Source organism: Emydura macquarii, unplaced genomic scaffold (genome assembly GCF_026122565.2).
Source record: "Emydura macquarii macquarii isolate MOO-44397 ecotype Brisbane River unplaced genomic scaffold, CSIRO-AGI_Emac_v2 contig_1483, whole genome shotgun sequence".
In the NCBI taxonomy this organism is placed as follows: Eukaryota; Metazoa; Chordata; order Testudines; family Chelidae; genus Emydura; species Emydura macquarii.
Window position 1 is genome coordinate 7028486 of NW_027131620.1, and position 17505 is coordinate 7045990.

Below are 17505 nucleotides of genomic sequence, written 5' to 3' on the forward strand. Positions count from 1 at the left end.
CAACGGGTTTATGAAATGAGGTTACCAACATTAGGTCTAAAACAGCATTACAGGTTCACCAATTAAAACTGACTATTTCAATATCTTCTGCTATCATCAAGCACTCACTATTCTTTCAACCAAAAAACAGTAATACATATCTCTGGTGCAAGATGAAAGGAGGATTTATTCAGCAAGTTAGACTTGTTTCCTCTCAAAGTCTGACTGCAACAACATTCGCAACCAAAATCTGCATTGGGGGAATTAAACTCCCTCAACAGGCAAGTTCAACATGGAGAGCAATGCAATGTGTTCTATTTGTTTTCTATATGTGCTGCAGAAAAGAAAGGTTTAGGTGAAGTGCAGCTGAAACTTTGGCCCTCTGCCATTTTTTATCTTTTTTGAAGGCTGCATTTATTTCTTTTATAAAAATCTAATCTTCAACCTAATTTGTTATGATTTTTGATTAGGTGCTCCAGGCCCTTCATTTTTGAGTGCCATACAAATGGAATGTGTTATTAAACTGATAATTTAGTTCATGATCACCTCATTTCTAGAGTGCTTGACGTGGTGGGTGGCAGTGACACTGCTAATACATCTCTGAAAGTTTGGCTTACAATACATCAGCCAAATATATCTACAGAATACACACATTACCAAATTCTCCTTGCAAACGTTCCTCCTCCAATAATCCAGTGAGAGATGGCTACGCTGCATGAGCGCAAGAAAGCTCTCGCTAACTAAAAGTTCCCACTCCACCATAACCTTGTTTACCCACCTCACACTCATCGTAAGTCCCACTAACCAGTCTGAGCAGCTGAAGAAGCTCTTCTGCATCTAACTTCAACCCAGAAGCAGATGCAATGGGCAAAGTCTGACATAAACAACCACCTCAGAAATGATCCCACTGTTGAACCACTTGACTTCTTGCTCAGCCAAAGATAGTGGACAACCATCAACCATATTAAAGGACATTCCATGGAAGATACATGCACTAACGGAGAATTCAGGATTTGCCACAGTACAAAAGCAGAAACCTCCAAGCCATAAAACACATAGCCCCACCTTTTCATTTCTAGGAGGTATAGCAAAGGTGTGCTTCTGCATCTCTTGAAGCCCTCCAATGATTTCAAACCTTCCTATCAACTTGTAATTGTTGTTATTTCCATACAAAAGATTATCACCAAATTCTCCTCTCCTAGGTAAGCAGACCATCAGTAATATTTCATCAGAAGACATTGCTGTCCTGTTGCTTTTAAATCTTACATTTGAAAATTGGGACCCTTCTTTGCCATTTGAGTCCATCTGAAGCCATACTGTCTTGGGATTTAACTTTATCCTACCCAATAAAGGCTAAAGCCCATGAAGTTACTTTATATGTTTTTATATTGACAAGGCCCCAGTGAACATTTTCAAGGTATACAATGCTACATTTATGGTGATAAGACAGATACACCAATCCATTAGTATTGATCCTGTAAAAAAAAATTCATATTTCTTCACTGAATTATAAAATTCATTGTCCTTTATTGGTTCTTAGAGGAAATTATCTTGTCCATCACCCTTTCAGGGGAAATTGTTGATAATGGGTTAATTGTGCAATAAGAATTAGCCAGTAAATTCCATTGAAGCAAGCCTTGTGTCTGTACGTGTGGCACTATCTTTGAACCACTTGCAGGTCATACTAACAAAAAGACTGAATTTCCCAAGTATGGCAGCAGTGAACCTTAATTTGAGATCTTTTCTTCCCAGTTCTACTGACAAAACTTGTAATTTAAGTTTGTTTCATCCTGTTGCAATTCATACAATTATTTGGTTGCAGTTAAATACCTAGGAAAGTCTTGCAATGTGTCTGTATTTAGTTCACAAATCCATAGCCAAATTACTCCCCACATAACCTTTACAGCAAGAAATGTTCATTTGTTCCTTATAAAGCAATGAATAGACTCCATGATCTTTATCTTGAAGCTTCGCCTGGTCTACTGCTAGCTCTTGTCTGACTCCCTTTACTTATGAAAGTATTCATATTACTCTCTTTGCAGAGAGAATCTTTAGGAAACTCTAGAAATGCTGTTGGCATTGTTATACAGTGTCTTCCTCCCAAACTCACCTCACCAAGGGGGGTTAAATGCTGGAAGATCTATTCAGAGGTATGGCTATAATATAATCCTACAGCCTGAAATGAGCCCTGAACGTGGTCTTTTCCCAAAATATTTGTTTAAAAAGGAAGTAGAATTAATTCGCTGACTGTGAAAGATGCTGGATTGTTGTAAACAGAGATGGAATCAAGTAACATGATATAGCACAGTCAGTGGCACTGAAAGTTTCACCAACACTATGATGCCATCAGTGTGATGCAACACTGATTTGCAGAGACCAATCCTATGTGAGAAGGCAGTTCAGTCTCAATGCTGCTGTTGCCAGGATTGAAAAAAAGACACATCATTACCAACCTGACCTAGATTTATATACCTTTACTACTTCCATATGTCACTGTCCCTCCCTTAAAACTTTTTTTTAAACACATTGTGGCAGAGAAAAATTTTAAATGCACAAATATGTACCAAAAATCCCTCCAAGTTTGCCATCCTCTGCCTTTGCCTCAGCTAAAACTTTATAAGAAAGAGTCATAAGAATGACTTTCTGTAAAAAAAAAAAAAAAACAACAACAAATGAGCTATATTTTCATAATGACCATTTTGGGGTAATTTGTTTATAAAGGACATTTAAAAAAAAAAAAAGAAAAAAATAGGTCTTTTATCCTAAGCAGAACAGCATTAAGCAATTGGTATATGAAGTACAGTAGCAGGGTTACCCACCTATTTTGCTGCAGTATGTTAGCACCACACTGCAAGCTCACAAGAATGAATACTGAGCTCTTAGCAACAAGCAAATAATCAACAAGATGGTTTTGAATTCTGACCATTTTCATACCACTCACTCTAGGATGTTTAGTAAAAGAGAAAAAGCTACATACTCATTTGTTCACATATTTTGCTAGCATGGTACCATGGCTAATCATACTTAACATCTTGTGAACAACACCATTACTTGACCATTAAAATTTCAGGATTACAGGAACAGTTACTGTATATGACAGCAGGGCAGAAAACCACACAGAACAGTAAAGAGTAGTTTACAGGTTTAGTTTAGAGGCATCAACATCCAGAAGCACCTTATCAAGCATAGTGCCACTACTCATCAATTCTCTTCATACATATCTAATCACACGTTTATTCTGTACAAGGTACCCCATTATCAGCCATTTCCATGGAGCTCTATTCTTGAAGCATCATGAAAATAGTCATGACACACACACACACAAAAATCAGCTGTTGTAGTCCTAGAGACTTATCAATGTAATGCAAAGTGCTACAAGTAAATAACCATACTTTTATATACATCTGCAATTACTGGGACAGAACCCAATTGTGCAGCATTAACACATGCAAACAGTCCTACAATCTGGGGTCTCATGATGAGAACCCTACTAAGGGTTTCATGATGAGAAATTACTGAAAATTAGTAAAATCTTGCTGTGGTGCCATCTCTTCAATAGCAATATTCATAGCAAAGATGTTTAAGTAAATGGGAATCAGTCTTACAGACACGTTTGTTGTCTTCAAGAATTAGAGTATTAAGAAAATTTAACTTCTTGACCTAGGATATTTCTATTTATAGTAAAATTCTAATAAAAAAAGCTGTCCCACTATTAGTCCACTTTATTGGCTAAACACTTTGCAACAGTAACAATAGCCCTCACACTCAGTCACTAAGAAATATATTGTAGTTTCATTTGTAATTCTAGAAGTAAATGATATTCCTGCTTTATTGTAAACAATTGTTTAGCAACACTTGGTTTCTGAAAATTTCTAGCAAAACCTCAGAAAAACCTCTGAGGAGGAAACAACATTCTTCAAAACAAAACTCTTTTTTAAATACATATCTTTTTACCAACACTACAGAATTATTTACTAAACGAACTAATCTTTTAATGTAGTCTGGTTAGCCTATTTTTTTCCACTGGAGTTATTATGTACAACCCTTCCTTTTATTCAGAATTACCCAAAAAAAAAATCTCAAAATGAATGGCGTCTGCCTTCAAATCTGGAATGTAAGAAATTAGCTGGTCTATACAAGACTTCATTATTCAGGGTGTATCATTTGCAATTCTGAAGCGCTGGTTTCTGAGAAAGTAAAAATCAACCACTTTCACATTTTGAACGCCAGATATTTTGATAAGGCAAGAGGTGACCTATTTGTAGAAACACACTTAAGACAGGGAAATTTACTGGTGTCAATGAGGCCAGTGCAAGCCCCGTTTTACACTAGTGCAGCATGTCTACCTTATTGGTTTAGTTACATCAGTGTAGCTATGACAGTTTGCCTACTTGTATAGGCCCAGAACAGCTGAAATACTCCACACAGGAATTTAAGAAATCAAAAGCTTGACATTTCAGTTTCCAAATTAGGAACAATTTTGATCTACGATTAAATTAATATTAGCCCACAACAACCGTGTTTTAGATTCTTTTTGAAGTTCTGGTATTGTCAAAAACAGTTGCCTTTGCTATATTCCCTCAAAACCATTATGTTATCAATTGATAAGACAGCTACTCATTTTCAAAGTCACTGTGCAAGTTAACTTTCTTAAAACCTCAAAGGATCATGGCATGCTGCTACCAATAGGCAGGCAATCCCTAACTCACCTAACTAATTTCATGAGCAATAACACTGTAAGAAAGCAAAATTCAGAAAACCGCAAAATCCAGCATACCACAAGATAAGACTTCCTTCAGCACAATTACCATCAACAAAGACATCTAACATCTGAAATTTTGGCTCCAAGATTTATAATATGGATAATGATAATATGGAAAGGACCCATTTCTGCAACTGCATGCACAATTAGCCACATGTGCAAACACAACAACAACAAAATGGAGGTATTCAAACTCATGTACATTTTGTGGGTGAAAGTGGTCTCCTACCCGCTGAAAATTTGGTACAAAAAATAAATAAGTTTGCTAACACCACGAAGATTTTTAGAAAGCCTTAGAATTCCTAGTGATCTTACCTCCTATTGGGAGTAGTTATAACAGGTGATCAAATGAAATGCTTGTACACAGTAAAATATATGGAAATACTTCGCAGGATTTGCCAAGGCCAGGGATTTGTTTTCTAAAATAAAAAGAAAAGAAAATATGGTTAAAAACATTAAAAAAATAAAATCAGTTTATTCTTATACCTCATTAATCCTGAAAATTAAGACATCAGTTTTGTACAGCTGGCTCACAGTGTATTTTTAACAGCATATCTGAAACCAATATTAAGTACCATTTAACACATTCTAATTTTTAGTGTCTTAATACAATTTGCTATGTTGGGACTTTTAGACTACAAAAGTAAAAGAATTCTGTCTTCACACTTTCTTTCTGGGAGTGAATTATTACAGGGTGAAGGTTGAGGGCAATATCCTACGCTGCAGAACCCACAGCAACTACAAAAACAAAATAGGTACATAAAAAATCCTATGTTCATTTATAATAAATTCTTTTACATTATGCTGCAGACTAGTATTCAGATACTGCATCTTCCACTAAATTCTGTCTACAAGCAAATTTACCAATTCTCCCATTGCTCACAATCCCCATTTCTTTCATCCAGATGAGGAAGTTCCTGTGACAAGCTTGTCATCAACCCATTTAATTCAGAAAAAAATTCTGGATGTTCTGAATTACAAATGTAAAGTATATTTACTGCATGTTTTAGAAAAATAGTATATTTTATGCAAAAAACACAACGCAGAATCACACATACTAGTTATTTTACAAAGAACATGTCATGAATTGTAAACAAACATATGAAGAATCTGTGACACTATGTTGTCTAAGTATCTAGAGTAGACATTTCTTTTCAAGAGGTATTTTAATAACTCAAGTGACAAAATCAATATCGACTGAAGGACAAGAAAAGAATGCTAACATGTAAAAGGAAGTCTTAACTAACAAGGAGTTTGATATAACAATGGAAAGTTCAAGGGCAAATTGCCTTACAAGATGAATGCAAATGAGTTATTCACTTAAACCTTCAGAGAACGTATGTGCAAATTCTGGTTTCAAGGAGTTATCTGTATGGCATATATTTATGTCTGTGCAAAACTACTGAAATACTGTACAATATCTTGAGGCCAAAAAGGTTGATTGGTGTGCTTTGAGACAATAAAATGAAAGATATTGGGAAGCTTATTCTGTATTTAGTTTGATGTGTATGAAGTACACACAGTTACACTCACTAAAAAAAGAGAGATACATACAAGTAGCATTATAGCTTTATTTATAAAAGCTGCCAGCTAAGGTAAGAAAATTATTTTTAACTGCTTGTGGAAAGCTACTGAGAACACAGTAATTGTTCTTAAGTATGTAACTAAGGCTATGTCTACACTAAAAATTATGTCAGTGTAACGTATGATGCTCAGGGGTGTGAATAAATCTCCTCTTGAGGGACACAAGTTACAGAGTGGACAGCACTACATTGGCAAGAGAGCTTCTACCCAGCATAGCTATCTCCACTCCTTGGGGGTGGATTAATTATATCAACGGGAGAGCTCTCTCCCATCGGCATAGGCTACATTAGAGATTTTACAGTGATGCAGCTGCATCGATACAGGTAGTATAGATATAGATATATACTTGTTTTCTAAGGCTAAGTATCCAAAAATGAAAGTGACTCCGAATGGCTACAACAATTAAAACCAAGTACATGTATGTAGACAATAATGCATGCAATTAGGCTTTTGGACCAATCTCAAGTCTCTTCTCACATCAAAATTAAATCTAATGAAGTCTCTCATCCTTGACCTATTTTAGGAGTCCAATCTAGAGTAAGTTACTCCAAAATAATGACTGTTCAACTATTTCCAGGCATGGAGTCTGTTATCTAACTGGCTTTTTGTGCCTTTAACTTCTGTGATCAGTTTATGAAACTGAATTGGCATATCCAAGGAATTAATTTTGGAAAAAAAAGCATATCTTCTGCTTCATGAAATGCATGCCATAGGTATTGAGAGCAGCTCTTTCACTATTTCCTCTTCAGAATTTATCATCAGATTGCCTTTTGACGTTAAGTCAACTGAGGCATGCTGATGGGCAGCTTCCCTGAAATTTCCAAGAGTCAGAAGGCAGCTACAAGTCAGTTTCTCCTCAACTCTCTGACTGTACAGCCCAGAGAACAGTCCATGATGTTCAGCACACCCTCATTTAAAATTCAACTGTTATAAAGCTTTACTTTGCTTTAAATGAACAAGAAGACACAAAAGTTGAAACAGTTCCTATTAGACTGTTATACTCAACATATAATTATTTTGAGGATGGCTCTGTCGACACCAAGTGAAAATGTACTATAAGAAACAACAGCTTGTAATGCTTTGTGCTTCAGTGCTACTTCAACCAGTTCTCCGGCCTCTCTCTATCCCACCATACAATGCCTCAAATCTGGAAGTTGTCCAAAACTCCCGCTTTCTGAAAGTGAACTTTGTAGTTTCAGGAGACTCAGAATGCACTGGTACAATGGTTTTAAAATGTGGTGCATGTGACTGCCCCCAACTGTCAACGTGAATGCCACAGTGTAGACATGGAACCTTTGCTAAGATCAGTAAAATAAACAGCCATTCATGCAATCAGTATCCCTGAAACATTTTCCTTGTGGTGAAACAAGGCTGAAGAAAAGGGGACGTATGTGAGCAAGACAGATAGGAAAAAGATGAAACAGCGATACACTGCAGATCAACGTCCGCTTCATTTCTGCCACTCAAAGGTTTAAATGAAACATGTTTTAATCAAGAATATTCACAAGGGTGGAAGGTAAATATCTATTAGCACTGAATGTACATTTGTGGATATTTATTGGTGGAGCTGAAGCCTGACACAGACATGCACAAAACCATATGTGCTGCTAGGCGCACAGTTTTCAAGTTCTGGTCCTAAGTGTTTCAGGAAAACAGAACATAACCGCAAGGAGTTCACAAGCAAAATGAACAGACAACATAAATAAGTTTAAAATCTATATTAGACAGATGGCCACGTAATTCACTTTATTAACATGCCACATAAGCCTCTGTGAAGTATAAAAATGGCCTTTCTTCCACTATTTTCCAGGTTATCTGCTCCTTTTCAGGAGCTCTGCAAGAGGGGATTCTGTGGACAGCTGGAAGAATAGAGAAGCAAAGGTATGTAGTGACAAGGGCTGTGAGTGCGGATTGGGGAGATGGGGGGACACAACTTCAAGCAGGAGGCAATCTGCACCCCGAGACTCCTAAATCATGCTGAAACCAAGCTCCACTTCTGCACATTTTAGGAGCATGGCATAACAAGACTCCCTTCCCTTCCCTAAGTCACACAGGAGTGGAGCTTTGCTCTGACATAGGATGTCAGCTGTTCTCCTTTCAAAAGGTTCTTCAGCACCTTCTGCCACTTCTTGTTCCCAGTTCCTCCAGATTAGACGCCTCCCAGTTTAAAGAACAATTAGTCGTGAAAAACATTGCCCCACATGGTGGTAAGATTCAGTGCACCTCTGCTATGTAAATTAGAGGCAAAAGGGTCTGGCCATTTGATTTAGATCTAAAGTCGTTTGTTCACTTAGACGGGCCTTGTTATACATGGAGCCCTGAGAGAACCACCAAGAAGAAAGCTAGAGAAAGCCCCTTCTGCCAGGGAAGGGAAAGCAGTGACCCCTCATACCAGAGCACAGCCTGGCTCCATTTCTCCTGCATGACTGAGACGCTCTCCAGGGAGTGCATCCTGCTGGGTTTTCCCCCAGCCGCCGACCAATCTTTCAGGGTCTTTCCTACATTTCCCACCCCATTTGTCTGCCACCGATAGTGGTCTCCTCACCCCAACTGAGTGGCCCATGTCCCCCCCCAGGCACCATTCCGGGGCTGCCCCCCAGGGTAGGGGGCCCAGTCTGGGGGTCTCCTTCCCAGGGTACAAGGTCTGTTCTGAGGCTTCTCGCCCAGGGAGAGGGCATCTCGTGTGGGCTGCTCTGTGATTTTGGCTGACCTCAAAGCTGGGGGCATCTCCCGCGTCTCTGCCCCGGGGGCGGGGGGGGTCTCACCCTGCGCCCGAGCGGGGGAAGCAGTTTTCGGGGGGCTCCTGTCAGCTCGAGGGGAGTCCCCCGCGCCTCCCAGGGCTGCCGGCCCCACTTGGGGGGTGTCTCCCGCATCTCCTACCCCAGAGCGGAGGATCCCCGTGCCAACGCGGGGGCTGGCTCCAGGGGGCGGCTCACTGCCCCTTCCCCACCCCAGCTCCGGGGTCCCCTCCCCGGCGGGCTCAGGGACGAGCGGCCCGAAGGGTCTCTGCTCCGGGCCGGGCCGGGCCTCTCCTGGCCGGGCCGGAACCTCAGCTTGCCCCCCGCTCCCCGGAATCCCACCTGTGCCGCGGCACCAGCCCCGCCTGAGGGGGTCCCGCCAGGGCACAGGCCGCGGGCGAGTTACCTCACCTGGTCTCGCGGCAGGCGCTAGCCGAGACCCGCTGACACCAAGGCGGAAGTGCGGCCCCCAGCGTTCACCGACTGACAGCCCAGACCACCAACCGGAGAACCCGGCGAGGCGAGGGCACCTCCCAAACCGCCGAATCAGTGCCCGCGAGGCGGGCACATGCTAATGAGACGCCAGGCCCGGACCACAGAGGCCCGACTATCACTGGCGACCCTGCTGGCCAATGGTATTCCAGGAGGGCGAGTCTATGCAAATAAGGGAGGAGAAAACTGGCCTAGGCTGGGTTGCGGCTGGTAGACTCGTGTAGGAATTTAACCACCCTGATGTCTATGGGATTGCGTGTATTGCACAGATGTATATTTTGCCTTGAGTACTGCATATTCATATATCATTGCATATATTTTAAATCATGCCTATTTACTCCACTGTGCACATATGATACCCTGCTTGCAAGGGGGGTGTGTTTCTTGTGAACTTTGTGTATTTTTGCATACTCTACGTATTTGCATTTATTATAATATTCTGCATATATTAAATCTACCTAATTGCATACTAGGGCATTTTGCATAGTATATTTAAGACACATGAAAGATATGTTCTTGCTTAGGCTTCCATTTGTGGGTATATTACATAAAACTTGCATATTCATTGATCTATAGATATATCTTGCACTATGCACTTTTTGAATGTTATAGTGAATATTTTTATATTCTTGCAGATGCTAAATGCTCAACTGTATAGATTGTATATTCTTACGTGTGTTATATATTATATATTCTTCCAACTATCCACTGATGTACATACTGGAGATTCTTGCATATATCATATTTTATTTCCCCTTTAGATGGTTTATATATCATTTGTTTCTTTAGGCCCTGCTATTAAATCATTTATGGGCTTCAGGAAAACCAAAAATGTGGATAAGGGTGATCCATGGATATAGTGTACTTGGACTTTCAGAAAGCCTTTGACAAGGCCCTTCACCAAAGGCTCTTAAGCAAAGTAAACAGTCATTGGATAAAAGGGAACGTCCTGTCTTGGAGCAGTAACTGGTTAAAAGACAGGACACAAACTAAATGGTCTGTTTAAAGAATGGAGAGACATAAATAGTAGTGTCCCCCAGGAGTCTGTACTAGGACCAGTGCTGTTTTTCCAGATAATTTATTAATATGTTAAAGGGGCAAACAGTGAGGTGGCAAAATTTGTAGATGATACAAAATTACTCAAGATAGTTAAGTGCAAAGCAGACTGTGATAAACAACGAGTAATGCATATTGGAAAACATAATCCCAACTATACATACAAAATGATGAAGTCTAAATTAACTGTTACCACTCAAGAAAGATTTGGGAGTCAGTGTAGATAGTTCTCTGAAAATATTCACTTGATGTGCAGCTGCAGTCAAAAAAGCTAACAATATTAGGAACCATTAGGAAAGAGATAGATAATAAGATAGTAAATATCATAATGCCACTATAGATATATCCCAGGTACTCCCACACCTTTAATACTGCATGCAGTTCAGGTTGCCGCATCTCAAAAGAGAGACATTAGAATTGGAAAAAGTACAGAGAAGAGCAACAAAAATGATTAAGGGTATGGAACAGCTTCCATAAGAAGAGAGATTAATAAGACTGGGACTTTTCATCTTGGAAAAAAGATGACTAAGGTGATATGAGAGAGGTCTATAAAATCATGAATGGTGTGGAGAAAGTAAATAGGAAAGTGTTATTTGCTCCTTCACATAACATAAGAACCAGGGGTCACCTAATGAAACTAATAGGCAGCAGGTTTAAAAACAAACAATGCATAGTCAACCTGTGGAACTCGTTGCCAGGGGACGTTGTGAAGGTCAAAAGTATAACTGGATTCAAAAAAGAATTAGATAAGTTCTTGAAAGATAGGTCCATCAATAGGTATTAGCAAGGATGGTCAGTGATACAACCCTCTGTTCTGGATGTCCCTATACCTCTAACTGCCAGAAGCTGGAAGTGGATGACAGGGAATGGATCACTCAATTTTCCTGATTTGTTCATTCCCTCTGAAGCACCTGGCAGTGGCCACTGTCAGAAAACAGGATACTGGGCAAGATGGACCATTGGTCTGACACAGTATGGCTTTTAGGTTCTTAAATATATTTTTAAAACAATGGCATTTTATTACATCAGTAAAGTGAGTCATTCCTTTCAGTGACAGCTCCCATCATCCCAGAGGATCCCGAAATACTTTACATGACATCATATGTTCATTGTAAGGTTTTATGCATACATGAGCTGATGAGGCTAGTGGCTAGGCACTATGTCTGACAACACACAAGGCTGAATTATGATTATAAGAGTTTCTACTTTGTACCCGCAGAGTTCCCCCACACTCATAGTTGCAGTCTTGAGAACTGGTTATGGAAGGGCATGGTTGACCTTCATGATCCCCTTTGGTCACTTGGGCCACAGTCCTGCAGGTTGTTTCCCACAGGCAGACCTCATGAAATAAATTGCATGACTGGGCTTTTGGAGTTCAGCTCTGGGGGTACAAATCTTTGGGGGGGGGGGGGGGAGATAATATTTTATGTGATTCAAAATCTGCATTGCTTTCTTGGTTTGTCCAGAAAGAATGACTATTCCTTGTGCCATGTGTGATTTTACTGCACATCAGCACCAATTCCACAAAGCATATGATTGACCTTAGGCACGAGTCACCCCATCCCTGTTCGGTACATCACTTAAACACAGTCCCATTGAAATCAAGCATTGGCAAAGAAAAACACCCTCTTTGGACAAACCTACCACAAAGGTAAATGGCCTTCATGGAGGAGATCTCTGCAGGGGTCCTGAAATAATAGAACGCTATTTATAATCTAGCCCTACGCTGAATGGTTATTGCACCCCTGACCAGTTACTGTAGGCCCCTGGAGACAGGACTGAGCCAGTGGATCTACTTAATTGTGTATACACCAACCATACTCTCCCACCTTCACTCCCTACCTCAAATCCCCCTCCCCCCAAAAAATCAAACACACATAAATACATGAGAGTCTCAGCAAATTGCAACTTAACCATATATTGGCCACAGATCCCCTCTCACACTCTGTTCCCAATATTCACCCCTTTCCACACTCCAAGAAGCAGAACTGTGTCATTTCCACACTGTATTTGGCCTTCTAGAGAGGAGGCAGGATTTGACCTACATGCAAGAGAAGGCATAGAACTCCGGGCTTCTGGTCCAGATATACAAGAATCTAAAACCTGAAATAAAGGAGGTTCTTCACTACCTGCAGCTGCATTAGGATTTATATTCTCTCCAGATTGTAGCGCTAGAGGGCAACATAATCACACAAATTGTGTCCAGTAGAGAGCAGTAGTGACACCAGACTAGGCAGTACAAGGCGGGAATGGTTTCTGTTGAGATCTGCAAATGATTCTCTCTCACACTCACACCACAAGCAGAATATGGCCTTTATTATGTGGTGTTTAATCTACCAGAGACTAGGCTACAAAAAGATGTATATTTCAGAGCTTGCTAAAACCCACAAGGCTTTTATTTACCCACCTTCTTTTCTAGAATATAATTACATGTGTTAACTTTTTTTAAAAAATGTTTTAACTTTAATTTTTAATTTAATTTCCTCTTTAAACACGTTGGGATTTTTTTCCATTCTAAAATGAAAGGCTTTATTCCTGCATAAAACAGGTATGATTTATAGGATACCAGACTACATCACTCTATTTATAAGTTACATATATTTGATTTCATTGTTTTCCAAGCCCAACCTCCAAATGTTCTTGTTTAATTGACTGTGATCTGCTCCCAAAACTACAGAAAGGAACTATTTTTTGTTCCATGCTGAAAAAAATAATTATGATCAGTATTAGGACAAAGTGCCCTCTTTTTAATTATTATTCTTATACTGTCAGAATTAGCATTTCAAATCAGTTTAATCTTCATACATTACATTCTGCATGCACATAATAAATCTTAAAGGTGACCTGCAAAGTGGAAAAAATGGGCTTCTGCCCTTTTGCTTCTTTATGATGTATAAATGAGGTGTGACAGATTTCACCAAAACCTCGGCTCTTAAAAAAAAAAAATCAAATGTTAACGTCTTTTTTTTTCCATGGGGACTCCTTAAAAAACAACAGAATCAAAGTGGGAGCTTTCCCAACCCTTAAGTGAAGGACATTGGGCATTGAATATTTAACAAAGATCTTTACACCTCTCTGCTTGCTGAACATTTGAGTTAAATAGGGATTAACAAAAACAAAGAGTTCTAACCAATCAGTCTAAAAAAAAATCTTCACCTTCTAAGTGCTCAGGTTTCACTTTCTTGGCAATTGAGATGTTTAACAAAGGTAAGAGATAGGTAAGAGAATCTAAATATTTGTGTAGATTCTTCCTGGATTGGCCATGAGGAATATTAAGTGGGTACCTTCACAAAAGAAACATTCAGGGGCTGGCACGGAAAATTTTAGTCCAAATGTCTTTTGTGTGTGTGTGTGTGTGTGTGTAGTTACCAGTTCTGCCTATAATAATGTTGACTTTGTAAATATTGTCTAGTGATTAGATCCAGTCAGGAAATGGTCTCATTACAACAGATTCACAAAACCTGAACTGGCTGTAAGGGGGAAGAACAAAAAATCCACACCTTAACCCAATGACTTACCTTTAAGGTGCCTAAAAATGTGGCATGTTACAACAAACTGATAGCGATATTCTGACACCAGTCTTTATACATGCTGAGACAAGTTATGCCCACAATCAAGCAGTATTTGCAAACTGGCAGCTTTGAGCATGACCTGTGTGAGCAAACTTTAGCACCTGCCAACCAGATGTTCTTTTCAGATGGGAGAGCTAAGCAAGCCAAAAACATTTCCACTTACCTGGTAGATGCTCCTCCAGCTGCTGCCTGCAATTACTCTGCAGGATCCTCCACCTGTGGCTCTTCCCCCTCCTGCACTAGGTACAGCTGCAGAGCAAGTACAGACTTTCCTCACACTGAGGGTACATGTACCTTGTGAGCTGGGGATGTCGGTCCCAGCTTGAGGAGACATACCCAGGCTAGCTCTGAGGAGCCAGGGCACTAAAAATAGAGTGTAGCCATGGCAGCCCAAGCAGTGGAAGGAGCTAAATACCCCTAGTACATAGCCCATCCAAGGCACTAGGCACATTCTCAGGGCTGCTAGCCCCTCCCACCGCTCAGGGGGACTGCAGCTACATAGTTTAACACTTTCTCAGAGCTAATGGGGATATATTGACTCGAGCTGGGGGGTGTCATTCCCAGCTCGAAATGTAGATGTACCATGAGTGTGAAGTGTTATAGCAAACAATGGGCCCAGATCCTCACAGGTATTTAGGCACCTAACTCCCACTGGAGTCACATCTACTCCTAGCAATGGGAGGTAGGTGCCTAAATACCTGTGAGGCCTGGTCAGTGGAGAAGTGAACAGAGAGCACACAAAGGAGAAAGGACGATCACACAGCCGGGCAGCATGAGTCTGTGGTTTAAATTTAACTTGTATTGGGCAAGTGGGCACCAGCCCAATTAGAACCTGTACTGGCAGTCACAGCAGAGAGACCACGTACTGAACAGGACACGGACACTGAACTATCCGCTTCTAGATGGTCTCTTCCAGTCAGATAACAGATTAAACTAGTGTCCTACTAGTGGTGGTCATTAAAAACTCACATGGCACTTTTGGTAAGATAGGAGGTGTTAACTTTGTCCTGGCCAAATGCCAAATCCATCCATCACATTCTGCCTCCCTTTATTCCTCCTCAAGTTTCAACTGGATCCTATATTCTTCACTTCTTGCACTACCTTCTGGTGTAGTTTTGCTATGCATCATTAAATGTTATTCATTATTGATAATTATTTATTATTGTTAATTATTTGTATTACTGCAGTGCCTAGGAACACCAGTCATGGACCAGGACCCCATTGTGCTAGGTGCTGTACAAATACGTAATAAAAAGATGCTTCCTGCACCAAAGAGCTTCCAATCTATGTAGTTGCTGCTTCCAACCCAGAGGTGGCTGCATTTCACATGAAATTATCTCTATATAGCTCCAATTATCCAAAAAGTAGACTATCACCATATCATTTTTCTGAGAACCAAAGTCTGAATTTTGAAGATGGTTCCCCCCCTCCATTTGGAATAACAAGGATTTCCTTGTATATCTATCTTACTGGCATGTTATAAAACTTCATTAACTATTAATTGTAGAGTGCTTTGAGATTCTTATAAGAAAAGCACCATGGAAATGCAAAGTATTTATATGAATAAAGTAAAATGATAATATAAAAGCTATGTGCAATTTGTTACACTGCCCTGGTCACTGGCTATAAACAACATACAAAACTAAAGATTTCAGACAATAATTATGTCAATGAGGCCAATTAATTCATAAGTGAATATCACAATACAACTGAAAACCTGGGTCTTAAATTGAAGTGATTAAAACAAACAGATCAAGTTTAAATAAAAAAGGAGCAAGGAGGCAAAAGATGAATAAGTAGAAATAGCCAAACAAGCAAGTTCTTTATGTTGAAATGTAAAGTAAAACACACAGTGGCCCATATCATCAGCTGGTGTATGTTGATTTAGCCTGAATCAATTGAAGTGAGTCAACTGAAGACAAGGGCATTACTCCAGCTGGCCCACTCCATCTGAATTCTTGAAAATCTACAAAGTCAAAGTTATGAAAAGAGTATTTTGGATGTACAAGGAAGTAACCAATGAAGCTGCTTAAAAATAGAGGTTCAACATGCAAACCCACTGTGATGCTGGTAGACAAGGTGCCAGCTCTTGCCCAAGCTGTAGGCGTCATCTGAGCACGGACAAACTCATAGCTGGAAATCAGACCAGATCACCCATATGTTAGCATTGTTCAAGACAGGTATTAGACTTGTAAGGATGTGTTTATTATTTAGGTTCTATAAAATGCCTGTAAATTGCTGCATGCATTAATCTTACTTGTAATGTCTGTGCCCCATGCTATAAAGCAATATTTAAGTTTTGCTTGGTAACTGTTAAAATGCCTGCTCTGAACTTGAGAACCCAGGCAGGATGGTTTCCCTGCCTGTCAAGAAGGACTATCAAAACTACACTGGTAATTGTGGAACATCACAATGCAAGGACTGGGTTAATGGCCCTCTCACATCTTTGAAGGTGCTACATGCAAGAAAGCTCATCCCATCAGCCTGAATTTTAGAAGAAGGAAATAAAGATAGCTGACATGAAAAGTTATCATTTTGTTGTTTGGACAAAACTCACGGGCTGGAGTTAGGAAACAAAAACAGAGATCCCTAGGGTCAACCTGGGTTAGCCCTAAAAGACATTCAGTGCTGACAGATTACTACAACTCTGTCACCTTTTGGAACCATACACTAACTGTGTGTGTGTGTGTGTGTGTGTGTGTGTGTGTGTGTGTGTGTGTGTGTGTGTGTGTGTGTGTGTGTGTGTGTGTGTGTGTGTGTGTGTGTGTGTGTGTGTGTGTGTGTGTGTGTGTGTGTGTGAAAAACGTATCACCAGTCTGGGCTGTCTGCCCTGCTTTTTGACAGTCTGCCCAGTTGTGAGCCACTCCAGACACCCCCACAAGATGGACATTAATCTCACTTTTGAGTTTTGAATATTTAGGTCAAATTCTAAACATTAGTTCCTGCACTGTAAACCTGGTATGGAGCAGATTCGAGTCTGGCCTCCAGATTTTGATAGATAAGACTCATGAGACCGTGGTCTGGATTAGAATGGGTTTGCAAAGCTAAGTCAGATCCCAACCCCATTTTGTCTGAATCTCCAAAGTTTTCAGTGGGAATATAGGGCAAAAGGATTTGGTTTTCTCCCTTCTCTGTAATGGAGCAAACTGGGATGGTTTGAGGTTTCGTTGTGCAAAGCAAAACTCTCAGGTGGATTGGATCTAGGTCCCATTCTTTCCACGGATCTCAGGCCTAGATCCTCAAAGGTAGTTAGGTACCTAAGTCCCATTGATTTCAAAAGGAGTTCGGTACCTAAATACCTTTGAGGATCTCGGCCTAAGAT

The 17505-nt window shown here is 40.2% G+C and overlaps 1 protein-coding gene across 1 annotated transcript in view; it reads right to left on the bottom strand.

The window, feature by feature from the left end:
* OSBPL2 (oxysterol binding protein like 2) overlaps positions 1 to 9534 on the bottom strand; it is a 59124-nt gene extending 49590 nt beyond the window's left edge. The window contains exons 1-2 of the mRNA XM_067554118.1: positions 9475 to 9534; positions 5057 to 5160 (exon numbers count right to left, since the gene is read on the bottom strand). The gene's annotated coding sequence lies outside the window, so the exon portion shown is untranslated. The remainder of the gene's footprint in view (positions 1 to 5056; positions 5161 to 9474) is intronic.
* Positions 9535 to 17505: the final 7971 nt, after the last annotated feature.